Below are 15,619 nucleotides of genomic sequence, written 5' to 3' on the forward strand. Positions count from 1 at the left end.
GATAGCAGGATGTTGTGTGTATACAACAGCAGAAATCGGCAGAAAACATTTTGTTAAAAAGTTTGGGAAACGACCACACTGAAATAAGAAACATGCTTCAAATATTCTTGGCATTCAAGACAAGGCTGGCAAGGAAAGATTTACGGACAAGTCAGTGTGGGACAGGAAAGCTGCTATGTTTAAAGATTCGGGGAGGTGCATGTCATGCTCAGGACACAGGTCACCAAAAAGAGCTACAAAACCAACTTAGTTCTTACCTGCTCCCCACGGGCTTTATTTTACTCTGAGTCGTGCGATGCTAAACTTTTAGCAAGGCAGTCATAAGGAGACTCTCTGGCGACTGATAGCAAGCTGGAGGAATTAACTGCAGGGATATAGGGGCTCACCTTTGCTCCAGGAAGGACATCTTTCTTTTTTGCTGTAAGATATCTACTTTTTTTTTTTTTTTTTTTTTTTTTTTTTCCAGCAGTAAAGTGTCAAACCCACAAAGGAAGCGATATAATTAGTGCTGGTACCTACTACGAACTCAGATCTCTGAAGAGAGACCAGTGCAGCTTTTCAAATGTCTACCATTTTGAAATCAGAAAAACATTTTCTAACAGACAGAAGAATCCCTCTTGAATCCCCCCTGGCCCTTTTGAATTCACGCCCTGCCTTACATCAAACGCTTTTTTGCTGATTAACTGCACAATCAGGTCCCTGCAGATCAGGGGAAGAATGGAGAAGAGAAAAGCAACCTCTTTTCCAGAGAACAATACCATTATTTCAGCTCCATTGGACAGGAATGTGTGATTTCACAGCCCACTGCCCTTCTCTCCCATCTCCAAAAACACTGCCAGAGATCCACTGCTCCAAGTCCCCACCCATTAATACCCAGATCCAGCATTTACAACTTGGGTTCAATATTTGTGCGCGGGGAGCTATGCACATGTATGCATACATATATGGAGAAAATATCCAAATCAGAACCAACTCCCAAGCCCAAGAATAGATACAAAGGAAGTTTAGTTTATTTTTAAAAATAGCTAATATCCTTTTTCTTGTATATGTAAATTCTAGTTCACACGCACACAAGTTATATTTTGGGGTTGGATTTGGTATGAAGGTAGCTAACAACTGAAAGGAAAAAATATTTTTAAATTAAAATAATTCAACAGTTTAGAGAGGAATATACTTTTCTCAAAGACAGATTACTTAGTAAAATGCCAGTAAATACAGGGTTGGCTTGGGGGGGGGGGGGTGCGGGAAGCACAAGCCTTTTTACCCATGAAAGTGTATTGCTTTTTCACAGCTTACCCGGTTCCTTTGCTGCTAAGTTTGTCTCACTGGAGTATGAAAACATTTTCATTTTACAAACATCTGTTGAAATCAATTGTTGAAGAGCTGATTCCACAGAAGGAACTGTGTATGTTAAAGGGGAAGCAACTGCACAGTTGTGAGTTTGTTAGTTAACAATATGGCAGAAATCTTTTCCAAAAAGAAACCCACCAAGACATTTCCCTGTGAGAGAGACTGTCTCTCAATGACTCCTCAGTCTTTGTGTATTCATTTTTCAACGATTCCTGTGTTTTACAATTTGCAGGGCAAGAGAAATACTAGAGAGCTCCCTCCCCAGCCCTTAAACTTTGATATCGCCTGATTTCAGCTCAACCGCGTGTACAAAAGGAAAAGCTCTTGTTGTCATGAAAGTGCACTGAAGTGACCTGGTGTGTTTTAGTCGGTCACAATTAAATCCCCTGCTTGGCTCAGCCCGCGGGGAGCGCGGCTGCGGGAGGGGAGCGTGGCCGTCCGCGCCGCCGGTCCGCGCGGGAGGGGAGCAGCCGCCCCCGGGGGCAGGCACCCACGCAGGCCCCCCAGCAAACGCTCCCCAACTACAGCAGGAATCCCTGTTCACGGTTCCACAAATTTAGCGATTTGTTTAGCCCGGACAGAGCTTGCTTTTCGGAAAGAGGGTCGAGCTTTGAAACCGAAATAGACACAAAATAGCTGCAACCTCTCGGGCAGAGCAGCCCCCCCGCGACCACACCTCTCCGGTCCGGGACCGCTGGGGATCAGTTTTGTTCCCCCAACACCAGCGCTGCCGAACAAAAGAGAGAAAGAGAGAGAAAATAATATTTGCTCAGGTCCCCCCTCTGTTCGCCTTTGATTTATCTGTTTACAACCGGGACCCCCTCAGTTGAAACAAAAAATCAATGAAAATGTAGTTGGAGAAAAGGCGGGCAAACTACTGAAAAAAAAAAAAAAATTTGTGAATGGAAGAATGTGTTTGTGCATTCATTGTTAAAATAAAGAGCGTGCCGTGACGTGAGCACCCGTCCGCCAATGGGCGAGGGGATAATATTTTTAAATATCCTCCCCGGGAGCCAATGGCGGAGGCGGTGGCAAAGACTAGCGCAGGGGCGAGCCAATGGCGGGGGAGGTATGCTAATGAGGAGTTGGTCAGGCAGGAGCTGAATGTCAACTAGTCAAAGATGGAGGCTGGAGCGGGGAGGCCATGAGGTTGGTACCGGAGGCTTTGCCCACGTTTCGGTCGAGCAGGGAGCGACGCCGAGGCGCGGCCGGTGCGGCGGCGGCCGGCGGCGGGGGCACGGGGGCGGGCGGCCGGCCCGCGCCGCTCTCGCCACCTCTTTTGCGCCTCTTTTGGCAACTTTCCCCCCCGCGGCGCGGGGAGCCGTCCCTCCCGCCGCCAGGTACCGCGGGGCCCGCCGGCCCGCGCCGCCGCATCCGCCCGCCCGGGCGGAAATGGCGGGAGCTGCGGGCCCCGGAGCGGGGGGGGGGGTTGCGGGGTGACGGCGGGGCGCGCCGCCACCGCGGCTCTGACAATGGCCCGCGGGGCGAGCGGCAGCGGGCCGAGAGGTGCCCCCGCCCGGGCGGGGGGGGGGGGGGGTGGGCGGCGGCGGGGAGAGCGGGGCGGGGGGGCCCTGCTCGCCGGCGGCGCCCCTCGCCCTCCTCCCGAGCGGGGGCTCCCCGGCGGGGCCGGGCGCTTCCCGGAGAGCTTTCCCGGCGGAGCGGGCGGGCGCGGGAGCCTTTTCCTCCCCCTTTCCCAACTGTAGCGGTTTCCCCGGCGAAGTTCTCGCCGGTCGGTTTGCTCTCTGGCGTGCGATCGATCCGAGGGCTTGCAGCGAGCCGGCGGCGGAGCCGCCTCGGGCGGCAGCGGGGCCGGGAATAAAACTTGCGGGCGGCAGGAGTGGGAAATCGCTGTCTGTGTCCGCCGAAAATGGAGGGAGCGGAGGGGACGGGTGCGGGTCTGCATCGTCCGTGCGCGAAGTGCCGCACAAGTACTGCGAGAGACGGTTGCTGGCAGGCTTGGCTGAAAATCTCTAGATAGTGGTGAGCTATTTTTTTTTTTTTTTTTTTTTTTTTTTCCCCTCCTCTCTCAAACATTTCACCTATGCAAACACTTCTGAGAAATTGAGTGGGATCCCACGAATCAAATTGTGGCCGCCGGAGCCGAGCCCGCTCCCTCCCCACCCCCAGCCCCGCGCCGAGGATTGTGTTTCACGGGAGGGCTCGCGTGTGCCGCCCGCTCATTGTGCCACACAGCTCCTCGTGGAAAATACTATTCCCGGTTTTAAACGCAGCAAAACTCCTGTCTCTAGATACCATGTAGAATTGTTTTGCTAAAAGATCCCCGTTTAGAACGCCCCTCTTTATTTTATTTTTTTTCTTAAAGCCCCCAAAGAGCGAGGCAATAAGTCACATGCTATCTCCAGCCAGTATTTATATTGGCTTAATATTTAAATCTCGTAAAACTAATGCTTTGCTTAAATAGTCCAGAGTTTTTGCAATAAACCAGGGTGCGCAGCCCAAAGTGTTTCTTTGGCATTCTTGCACTTTGCCCCAATTCCGCTCCGTTTCCCTCCAGTGTGTGGTCTTCGAGTTGTGTAAGGAAAGCTCGTACCCTCGAACACAAACCTGGGGCTCTGGAATTAAAAAAAAAAAAACTTCCTGAAGTCTAAAGCACGTTCTTACTCCTGGTTTTCTTTTCCTTTTCTTTTTCTTTCCTTCCTTCTTTCTCTCTTTCTTTTTTTCCCCCCTTTTTTTCTTTATTTTTTTAAACATTTCCACACTAGTCTCGGTTTCTGGATTAGGGATAAACTACTGTACAAAAAAAAGGAGGAAAAATTAAATTGGAAAATAATGATGGTACAGTTTAAGATTCTAATTGGGTTGGGACATTTCCAAATCAATTGGCTTTTTGTTAATACTACTATGAAAAACTGACAACTAGAATTCATTTAGTGCATTTTCTCACTTAGCCCAAACTCCCCCAGACTTGAATCAGTTTAATTCATTTTAGCATTTGGTACAATTCTTACTTGTCTATACAGTTTATGGAAAGTTGTTATCAAGTTTGGATTTCTTTGCATAGAATTTCTTTGCATTCTTTGAAGTTTGAAATCAAAGTGTTTTATAATTTTTCAAGTGATTCTTATTTAACAGTTACATTTTCCAGCTTTAAGTTTGAAATTGTTTAGAGAAACAAATGGTAAACAGTTTGAAGCCTAAAGACTAACAAGTTGACTTTTAAATGTTACTTATTTCTAAAATTATTTGGAATGTCTGATTTGTAATGATTAACTGCTGTTTTCTCCTTACTACCCATATATTCTTTTTGAAAAAGGAAAAATTACAATAGTGATGTTTTCATGATGCAAGTAGATGATTTTTAAAGGTTTCTCACTCCTGGATGGCAGTTGTTTTGAAGGCTTGTTTAGATGCTTGTGTAAAATTGCAAGACTTCCTTAGCAATTAAAAGTAAAATAATTTAAGCTACTAGCAAGCACGTATGTAATGAATACCAAATATTTTAGCAGATGATTCAGATGAAAGCAGTAGTAAGGATATGAACTTCTCCTCCATTGTGTCTTTAAGATAATGTTTAATCTGATTCATTACACCTACTTTTGTAAAATACTGGGGTGCTGAAATGCAAGGAGGACAATCCCAATTTTGGTCTTTGCTTTCACATGCTCTAATGCAATACATTTACCTTTAGAAGAAGGAAAAAAAAAAAAAAAGTCCCTAAAACATGCTTATCTAAGTTCTTGCTGAAGTTAATTCAAGATGCAGTTGTGAAATATTAAGATCTAATTTTAAAGAATGACATTGAATCAATGCGGTTGTTGAAAAAACTCCTTTTTTTTGAATGTAACAATCTGTTTTAGAGTAAATCATGCACAGAAGGCCATCACTTGGAGAAGTTTCTAACTGATTTATCATTTATTTCGGAAAGTCTCTGAAGTATGCTGTTGTCCAGAGCCCTTTTTCTGTTGTACTACTGGCAATTATGATGAGCAGTGCAATATTAAAAGGGCATTGGCTGGCAGAAACATGACCCCCTTTAGCAGCCCACCCTCTTCAGAGTGGGCAAACAACCCTAAAATAGATGCCTCCTCCAGTGTATTTATGCACGTGTGTGAAATAAGGTTTTATACATGTGGGAGTGGTTTTAAATAAGGAGAGAGATTCTGGGATATACATTTCTATATGTCTTTCTACAAAAATGGGCTGGAATAATTTAAACACATTCCATTTAAAACGTAAGCTCCAAACATTTCTGGGAGCTTTCAAGGCATCACATTACCTGCTTTGTTTACCAATAACTCGTGAGTTATTAATTATTAATTTCTACACACTTCCATACAATATCTACATTGAAATTTTATAATGATTTCTTTATAGTTCTTCCCCTTATAGAAACTTTCCCCTATATGTTTAAGGTGGTCCCTATCAATGTCTATAGGGATTTAATGATGTTGATTTGTTTCTAAGAATCTGTGGTGTTTATACTGTGAATTTTGAGTGGTGACACACAGATATGTGTGAGATTGAAGCACAGGCGCTAGGTATTTTTGTACGCAGGTCTCATCATTTCTGTAACATTTTCCATAGCAAATCAAAGCACTGTGTATTTATACCATTCTATATACACACACATCAGTCTTTTTCATCTGAACTGGTCAACCTCCATAAAATACACAGCACAATTAAGAAAACTTTTGAAGGCACAGGAAAGGGCTGGCACTTTCTGTGATTTATTTAAATTACGTAGTTCAGATTCATTGACTGACCAATTTGGTTTTTATGGAAACACATACATTTGGGGATGCTAAATTATGTCCCTTGTTCTTCTATTCTCCATTACTGTAGCAAAATAATTTGTATAAAACCTTTATAACGTACTGTGCCTAGATATACTGGGCATATAGCAAGACTTGAATGGTTTGTTTAACAAGCCATACTAACAGTGGTCTTTCTCTCTCTCTCTTTTTTTTCCTCTGTCATTTTTTTAAAACTAACTTTTTGTTGTTGTTGTTTTTTTTTTTACCTTGCCTAATTACGATTGCAAATAAACTTCATCATGCAGAGTTTTATTGGGGCTAAACATAAAAACGTTATTGTGGTTAACACTGTAATGTAACAGTCCCTTACAAAAGGATGCAGGGACAGCTGTGCAGAACGTGACAGTGGCTGCTGGTATCGCTGGCTCTGACAATGTTGCACTACTGTCTGCACAAATAAAGCAGTGCAATAATATTGTCAAAGCATTTGGTTCCAGTCCTAATACATCCTTTATGATCAGTTACTGTTGCACACCCAGCCCCTGACATTATGGGATTCTGTAGTTATTTAATGCATTTTAGTAGGGAACCAGCCCCCTACTCTGATTTCTTCCCCCCACCGCAAAGGCTTGAGCGAGCGTTAAAATGTCAAGATCATGTAGAAATTGCCAAAAAAAATCCCTACCCTTGTGTTTGTTTGTTTGTTTTGTGTTTAGGTTCAGTGGTCTGTATGGAAATACCTTGGGTTTTGTTCCCCTTTTTGACTGCTTCAGTGTACAAAATGGATTGCCCTTTCTGCCACTAGCATGGGTTTGTGTGTCCAAGTTGTAAAATAAAAAGCTGGCCTATTCACATTTTAAAGCCCTCTTGTCCTCCTTTAGAGCAATCACCACATTTAAAAATATCCTGACCAGGTTTGAATATTTTCTTTCTACTGCTTTAAAAATTAGAGTTTTATGAACCTAAGGATGTTATTGTTGTGTATAGAATTTGGTGGCTTTAATATATACACGTATTCACAGGCAATTTAATTTTTGCTTCCTATTGATACATTTTTTCAAGTTCCATCGTATTTCACTTTTAGAGGAATTACTGTTAAGATTAAAGCAATATTGATACTTTCATTTTCATTAAAAAAAAATAGAAGGCACCTAAATAATAATCGATAGGTTTTGAAAGACAATCTTTCCCTGTACTTCCCAATAGCAACGTGGAATGAGTCTGAGAGACGCAGGGATGATGTAGGCCTAGGAACTGGAATATTGCATTCAGAATTGATCTTTAAATAACAATATGTTGGTGACTGTCACTCGTGGTGTAGTTGGAGGCAGATGTGGTATTTTCCCTTGCAGCTGCTAAGAAAGGGGTTTGGAGGGCTGGGGGATGGGACCTTCCTCTCTCTCTCTCTTTTTTTTTTTTTTTTTTTCCCTGAAGCCTTGAGCTGTTACCTTGGGAGCAAAGGGTGGGGGTGGGGAGAGCCGTCATATTGGAAATCAAATCTAGGTAAAGGAGTGTTTTCAGATTGCACTGCACATCCCAAACCAGGCCGGGGTGTGCTAGTGAGCGAGTCATGGGGAGGCGGAAAATGGAGGACCTCATCCTGACGGGGGGTGTGTGTCCCATTTTAGAGGGACAAGGGGAAGCCGAATCCTCAATAACGCTCTCCAGTTCTTCAATGAATGAGGGAGCAAACAAAAGACACCTTTTCAGTCCCTCTGTTTCTGGTGAGGATCTGAAGCCTGTCTCCTTTTCACGCCCAGAGGAGAAGGCTAAGCCTCCGCGCCTGAACCGGAGGCGCGGTGCTGGTGGCGGATGCGGTACGGCTCCCAGGCCTCAGTGGAGGTAACCTGAGCCGCCATGGCTCCCTTTCTCTAGAGCTTTTCTTTTCATCCATCTCCGCATTGTAGCACGGTTGCCATTTTTGTGTGTGTTAAGGAACAGGGAGGCCTGTTTAGCTTTGGCACTTTCCTCTCCTCCTAATTTTTGATTAATTAAAAAGTAGGAGAGAATGAAATCTGTAAGGGCTCTGCTGGGGGGGGTGTCTTTCCCCCCACCATCAATGGGAGCGCAAGAGTGACCAGAGTGGAAGCGTGAGGGGCCCTTCACTGCCCCTGGCCAAGGAAGACGGGAAGGAGGGTGGACCAGCGAGGAGCTGGAAGCCACCTTGGAGCGGGGCAGTGCTTTGTTCTGTGTGTGTGTGTGTGTGTGTGCGTGCTCGTGGAGCCCATTGGAGAGTGGAAATAAGTGCTAGTGAAAGCCTTGGTGGGGCTGATGCTGGGCTGTAAGATGGCCTCTCGGATGTGTGAGCCTGCCTTGTTTGGAGGTGGAGAAATCACAGGGGGAATAGATGCATACTTGTTTTCCTGTGTAAAGTTATGTCTTTAAAAATAATATGGTCGCTACACTTGAAAACCTCCCCTGGGCGTGGGGGGGATTTGAGGTGTGTGGTACAGGGAAAGGCCTGTGTGGTGACAAGGACTCTATCTCATTTGCAGAGGGTGAGGGGACACCTTCTGAGGCCTCCTGGCTCCGACTGGGGCAACGGAGCCCACGGAGGGCCCTTCCCTGAGCGCCAGCTCTCTGCCTGGCAGGCCCCGGGGATGTGGGGAGCGAGCACGGGGTTCCCTGCAGATTTGGGCCTGGGATGGAGGTTACACATTCCAAGCCCTCCCTTCCCCACTCTCTCTTTCTCTTTTTTTTTTTTTTTTTTTTTTTAACCCTGCCTGGCTGAGGAATGTAACAGTGCAAAAAAAAAAAAAAAAAAAAGCACTGGAGGAAAGCAAAAAAAAAAAAAAAAAAGAGGGGGGGATTCGGAAGCAAAGGCCCCTTCAGGAGTCTGTATTTGTGCAAGGGAAACCATTTGCATGTGTGTGGAGATGCCAGAGTTTGTCTCCAGTTGGGTCGGAGGGGGAGGGCGCGGGAGGAATGCGGGGAATCAGGTCGGGCTGCGGGGGGAAGGGCTCCGGCAGAGCCTCCATCCTGTTGTTGCATAAACTTGTTAAAAGAGCCCTCCTCTGTGGCGGCAGCGCACATAGGGCATTAGTGTGGCGGAGGAGGCCAGACCTGCGCCCTGGCTACACAACCAATTGGAGCGGAAAGTGAAATCAGATGGTTTAAGTTTTCAGAGGGATTTTTTTTTTTTTTTTTTTTTCTGGGGGACTTTTTGAGTCATTGCATTGAGTGCTAGATCTGTGTTAAGGTCGCTCCTGCGCTCGCCGCTCTTGGGTGGTTTGGGGAAGGGAGGTGGCTGGGCCAGGGCAGGAGGTGCTTCTTCCCTTCTTGCAGCACCCCTGGCCCCAGCCCTAGAGACTTGGGCTTGGGGGCCTGTGGAGAAATCGCACCCCCTACCCCTGCAGGCAAGGGGATGGGCAGGTTATGGGCAGCTGGGGTGTATAACGAGGGGAGCCTGTCCCCTGCCATGGGGGAAGAGTTATTTGGGGGATCCTGAGATCAGCCCCACATATGCTCCTTGCCCAGCCAAGGCAACTACAAGACCTTTCACTTGCCCTGTTCTGGATGCAGGGCCAGAAGTGGGATCAGCACTTCCAAGGTGATAGGATTTAGCCCTATTTTGCTCCTGCATTTAGTACCACAAGTTTTTTTTTTTTTTTTTTTTCCATCAGACAGCAGAGCACTGGTAAACACCATGCAGAAAAGCCGTATTGTGGGGTTACAAAGTCTAGGCTGTTTAAGGAGCTCTGTCATTCCTTTTAATGGAGCTCACTGACGCAGATCTGGCTTCTGCCAGCCGAGGAAATGTTGCTGCTGAGAAAAGGGTTATTGAAACCCACAAACTAAATATTATAAGCAAGAATCAAATGGCAGGACGTTCTGGAGTGTAATCCCTCCTGATTTCAGGAGAGGAATGTATTGATAAGTGGCTGTGGGTGACAGAATCCCCAAGCTCGGTGGGTGAAACACACTTGGGAAGGTGTTTTCAGAAAGGATTATCAACCCTTACTCTCTGGAGTCTCTCACACCTGGACAAGTTGACTCCTGCATGGAAGCAAGAATCCCCTTTTTCTCTGGACGGATTTGTACAAACTTGCTAGATAGACTTAAGGAGCCAGGACTGGAATGCTAAGAATTTTCTCTCTCTCTTAAAAAAAAAAAAAAATATAGAAAGAAAAAGAGAAAATTAAAAAGGCAACACTTTCCAGTTCTAAAACAATGATAAAATTATTAAACAGGATGGAAAACTCTAAATCAACTCTCAGTCTACAGCTGTTACCAAAGTGTTTGCTCTGACCTTTGGTAATAGTGTCAATTCCTCTGCAGAAAATATATCGTAGACTATATAATGTATTTAATTGCAAGATGGCTTTTAAATGGTGTCCTTTCCTCAGGCTAGTAAAATGGCTGTGACAAGGGAAACAAGGCTGGACTGAAGCTTTGTTGCCCTGCTATGTTTTGTGAGGTTGCAATGGAGAAGAAAATTTAAAAAAAAAAAAAAAAAAAAAAAAAAAAAGCTTGCCCCAAGTGGCATCTTTAACCACAAAAGAAACAAACAAACAGCAACAAAGGGAAGGGGAAATGGCTTCCTAAACTAAACCAGGGAAGACAAGGTCTGATCTCATGAGAAGACAGAGGCCTCTGAGCTTCAGAGAGTCAGCTCACTACTTTATTTATCCCAAAACTTCATTGTTAAGGACAATTCAATCTATTTGTCTGCTAACATCAGAAAAAGGGGGGTTAAACATATAGCAATGACCCCAGTACAGTAAAAGATTCCCCCCCACATAATGCCAAAAAAAAAGAGCTTCCATTATTGAGCAACATGTAGTGTTATTTCCATACTAGTCTGGGTGACATTTCCATTTAGTTTCTATAACTGTGATTAAAGGCGAGAGAGGTTTCTAAACATATCTAGAGATGCTGAGCCTCCTGGTGTATAAATAGCATGCATTTCATAATCTCGTGTTTAAACGTTTATTTTAAAATAACCCCCATATACATTCCAGAGAGTCTCCCTGCTATAGGACATAATGCAGCCCAGGCTTTGGACATTGTTTGCAAACTAGGGGAATACTGGAGATTGATTCAGTCTTTATTGTTTTGTTAAAAAAGAAAAAAAGAGGGGGGGAAGGTGTGGGGCGTCCTGTGCCAATACACCATTTGGAGATAAGGAAATTTTTAAGACACGTCTAGGCTCTCACACAGATCCAGAAACATAAAGTAACTTAATTGCCTTTGCTTGGATCTTAACTTGTGGCTGACGTTTCTAATTACATCCCTTACCCTCTCCTGCCAGTTGTAGCTTCTGCAACTACTGAAATTCTTAAGTTGTGTAGAAATTGTCAAATCGTGCACCCCCCCAACTACTGATGCATTAGTATTGTCACTTGATGTGCGGGTTGTACGTTTCCACTGTAAACTTGCCAGTGGGTTTGTCTCTTGGGCCACTGGAGAAGTTAAATTGCGTGTATTAAGTGTAAGTCTTGTTTGAGATAACATCGAGGCTGAAGAGTGGAAAAGACATGGTAAACAATAAACAAAATAGAGACTGGACGGGAATAGATGGAAAGGTAAGGCTGAGTCTAGTTGCGTCTTTTTTTATGTTCTCAGTCCAACTGGATGTCTAGGTTGCAGGGATTGTTGAGAAGCAGTGGCAGGATTAAACCTGAGGTTTTGCCAAGGTAACGAGAATACAGAAGTTTGATAAAACTCATTCTGAGCTGCTTACAACAATCTCTGTGAACATGGCCTTCTAATTAGTGTGAGCAAAGGTTAATACAAATAAATAATGTGGAAAAAAGATCCCTGTTTACTTCCAACAAGCATCACAAAGAATGGGGAGAGTGAGGGGTTGGGGCAGATTGTAGATTTTGTTTATCAGTCCATTAGAAAAACAATTAATGGAGCTTCCCCTGTTCCCTTTTCTTTGGCATGTCCTTGGTTTTTGGCTGCTTTGGGCAAGTCAGGCAACATCAAAGGGGATGCAGGGCTGCCTCACACCAGCATGCCAAACGCCAGGGATCTATAATGGCAAAGACCAGATGAATGTGGCATGCATAAATTAGCCAGGAATCCATGAATTAAGGGATTGTCTCTCCATTACACTCCTATTTAATCCACTGGAAAGCAGGCTGCGGAAAGAGAAGCTTAAAGTGTCAAAATCATGACCTGGTTTGGGATGGCCTGGGAATGAAGTTTTCTTCCTCTGGACTCTCAAGTGTTCCTACGTGACAAACGCACTGGGGCAGGTTAACTGGGAGCCAGATTGCAGCACGAGAGTTTTAGTTGACAAAGCAGCCCTGAAACAGGAGGTGTCTCGGCCCCTCCTAGGGAATAATTTCTGTGGCTCTCAGTGTGTTCAGCGCTAACCCAGCCCCAGGTGAAGATTGTGCCTTCCAGCCTAGGACAGAAAAGGTGCTGGGGAGGGGGGGGAGGAGAAGAAAAAGCCAAACAAAACAAGCTAGGGCAAAACACGCGTGCGTCTCCAAACACTGTTTAATCTGTGTGCATTAATGTGAAGTCAGTGCTGGAGAGCCAGCCCTGGAGATCCTGTTTCGCTTTCTAATTTTTGGTGTGTACTTAATCCCGTGATTTCCAATGAAGGGAGGGATATTTTAAAACATTGGGCTCTCCAAGTAGGACAGCCCTAGAAAAGAAGTTCTCTGAGGGCCTGATGCCTGTTACTAAGAGGTTCAAAATACATCTATCAGTTAATCAAATAAATAGCGCTTCCCAACCTCTAACAGCTAGGCAGCTAATTGACTGAGGTTATTAATGAAGGAGAGAAATTTACACAGAATAAGAACGTGAGAACTGGGGATGGAGGTATAGAAACCTGGATAAAATCCACTCTGGAGTTAAATATGTCCTGGGAGAAAGGGGTAGCCTACGCCCATGCACAGATTCTGTGGGGTTGGAGGTTTACTCCATTCCTGCAGCCCCCACCCTCCCGGGAGCACATGGTGCTGTGATCCGTAGGGCAGTGCACTGCTTTCTAACTTTTTACCCCTTCCCCATTTGCAGGCATGGAATGAAGCTCCCTCCAGTCACCTGCTGCAAGACACATTATCCAGCTTCCTAACCTTAAGGATGAGACCCTATCAATATTGCCTCTGCTTTTGTGATCAGGGTAGTAGTGCAATATTGCTTATAGGGTCTTTTCTTTTGAGGGTTATTCTTCACGGAGAGAAGAAAGCCACAGCAGGAAAAATAAATCCTATGTGCCCATCGAGTTAAGGGAAAAGTTGTGAAATGCTGAGCGTTGTTAGATAGGCAAGTAATTGTGCAGAGATGTTATTTGTGACAAATAATCGTGCTATTGTGGTGACTCAGGTTGTGAGTAATGGACATATTTTTGATGCTATCACCCAGGATTCAGAACGGCCTCGTGTTTAAAACGCACAAGCAGTGATTGAAACCGGAGAAACCCATCATGGCTCCGTTTTAAGATAGTGAGAGTCCCGAGACGTTTGAAGGGTGCCTGTTTTACATAATGATGTAAACACCCACCAAGGGATGGGAGGAGATACATAGCCACACTTGCTGTTTCGGTGCCTGATCCCAGCCGGAAAACCAGTGCGATGCGAAGCCGAGCATAGCACAAAGAGGCCGAGGCTCTAATCCCAATCACCTACTCGAAACAAAGCTCATATGTCTCTGCCCGGCCAGCACGGCCCGCCAGCTCCCGCGCCGGGCTCCGCGGCCGGGCCGGGCCCTGCCGCCCGCGGGCTGTTCGGGGCCGGGCGCTGCCGCCGGCCCTTCCCGAGAGCTGTTGGCCGAGGTACGTGGGAACGGAGCAGGGACGGGGGTGTTAAATCTCCTCTCTGCTTTGTGAGGGATCAGCTGGGGGCTTGACAGCAGCCGGGATGGCCGAGTGGGTGGCCCTGCCTTCCATTTCAGGTGGTCCCCGCGGTCCCTTTCGGGACCTCAGGGGCCCAGGGAAAGGGACGGTGGGAGGGGACGGGGGGCCGGATCAGGGCGCGGCGGAGCAGCCGCTGCCGCGGGGCTTTTCCGAGCCGGTCCCCGGGCGGCGTGGGGCCGCTGCGGCGCGTCACCCCGCGGCGGCCGGGCGGGGCGGGGCGGGAGGGCCCGGAGCCCTCCGGCGGGGCCGTGCCCGCCGCCTCCCGGCTGCACGGCTGACCCTGCCGCCGCCCTGGGTGTAACCTCCCCACGCCCCCCAGCATCATTCCGGGAGGAGGCGGCCAGCTCGGGGACAAAGCCAGGAACAACACCCACCCACCCACCCCCCCCCGGGCTCTCCCTCCGTGCCCCCCAGCCCGGCGGCCGGGCTGCAGGCCGAGGGGCGGCCGCGGCTGCTGGGCCAGCGCTGGGACCACCGGGCGGGCTGCCCCTCTTTCCCTGTTGCACTACTGTCACGGTCGCAGCGAGCAGTGCAATAATGAAAGGGCGTCAGTGCGCCGGGGAGCGGCGAGAGCCGGGGACGAGCCGGTGACAGCGTGCGGAGACGGGACGTCCCGCCGCCCCCCCCCCGCCCCGAGAGCCACCTTAACGGAGGGGGGGGGGGGGGGGTGTGATGTGCTTTGGTTGTGCAACTTTCTTTGTTTAAACACGCAGCGGCGGAGAGTGCGCGCAGGGGCTGGGCAAGGTGAGCGGCTCCGTGCACCGCCCTGCCCCGGGCCCGCGGCCGCCGCCAGACCCCCCCACTCCGCGCTGCCCCGGGGCGTGGGGCGGGACGCCCCGCTGCTGTACCCGGCCACCTCCAAATAAATAAAGTGACTCCCACGTCCCCTGTCGCAGCCTTTTCTTCTGGTGGGTTTTCTTGAAGGTCACCAGCCCCTCCCGCCTCCCCCAGCAGCTACATGCAGATAAAAATCCCCTCGACGGTTTTTTGTCCGGCGATCTGCTGTGCTTAGTCGCCCGTTTGGTCTTTGTGGGGAGAGGTTGAGAAAACGCTGAATAGGAAAACGAGCGTCTTCCTTCACCGTGGAGCCTGAAAAACGGGCTTAAGTCCTGCCCTAGTGCCGGGTTCAGCAGTGGGGGAGCACAGGTAGGGGAGTGAGTGTCTGGGGTGGGAGGGGAAGGGTTTGCAATAATGGGGATGAGAACAGTGCTCTGCGTCTGGGAGCTGTGCTGGGAAGGCCAGGAAATAGCCCTTTGATTAGTAGTGGCCATGGCGAAATGGATACTTCTATAAAAGAGGTCTGGGAAGGGTATTTCCTTTAGCAAAGGACCTTTCCACTCTGGCCTTTTGAACCTGCTCTTCTCCCTGGCACTGTTTCTGCTTCATCATGACTTTTTGCAGAGGAAGGTGAGTGCAGCGAGCAGGCTGGCTGTAGGATAGGGATGCAGTCTAATCCTGATGAAAAGGCTTTTACAGTCTATGCTTCATTTCCTATTTCTTTTGGATTCTCTTTTTCTTCCATCTCTCACATGCACAAGCAGATATAAAAGCTGAATCCTTCCCTGCAGTCTTTCTCCCAGGGAAGAGTCAGCCCCCTCCCCAGCTTCACCTTCAGGCTTTGCGCACACAAAATGGCTGCAGCAGCCTGTGGGTGGGCATGGAGAGCTCAGGAAACTGCTTTTCTTTTTCCCACCCTGCCTGCCCAGGAAGCCCTTCTGCTTTTATTTTCTGTGGCATT

General features: G+C 47.4%; 1 long non-coding RNA gene across 1 annotated transcript; it reads left to right on the forward strand.

Moving 5' to 3' along the window:
• The first annotated feature begins 2,466 nt into the window (after positions 1-2,466).
• On the forward strand, positions 2,467-14,860 carry LOC141967581 (uncharacterized). The gene is made up of 3 exons (XR_012634717.1): positions 2,467-2,499; positions 13,044-13,292; positions 13,392-14,860. It is a non-coding gene; the product is annotated as an uncharacterized LOC141967581 (long non-coding RNA).
• Positions 14,861-15,619: the final 759 nt, after the last annotated feature.

Source organism: Athene noctua, chromosome 17 (assembly GCF_965140245.1).
Source record: "Athene noctua chromosome 17, bAthNoc1.hap1.1, whole genome shotgun sequence".
NCBI lineage: Eukaryota > Metazoa > Chordata > Aves > Strigiformes > Strigidae > Athene > Athene noctua.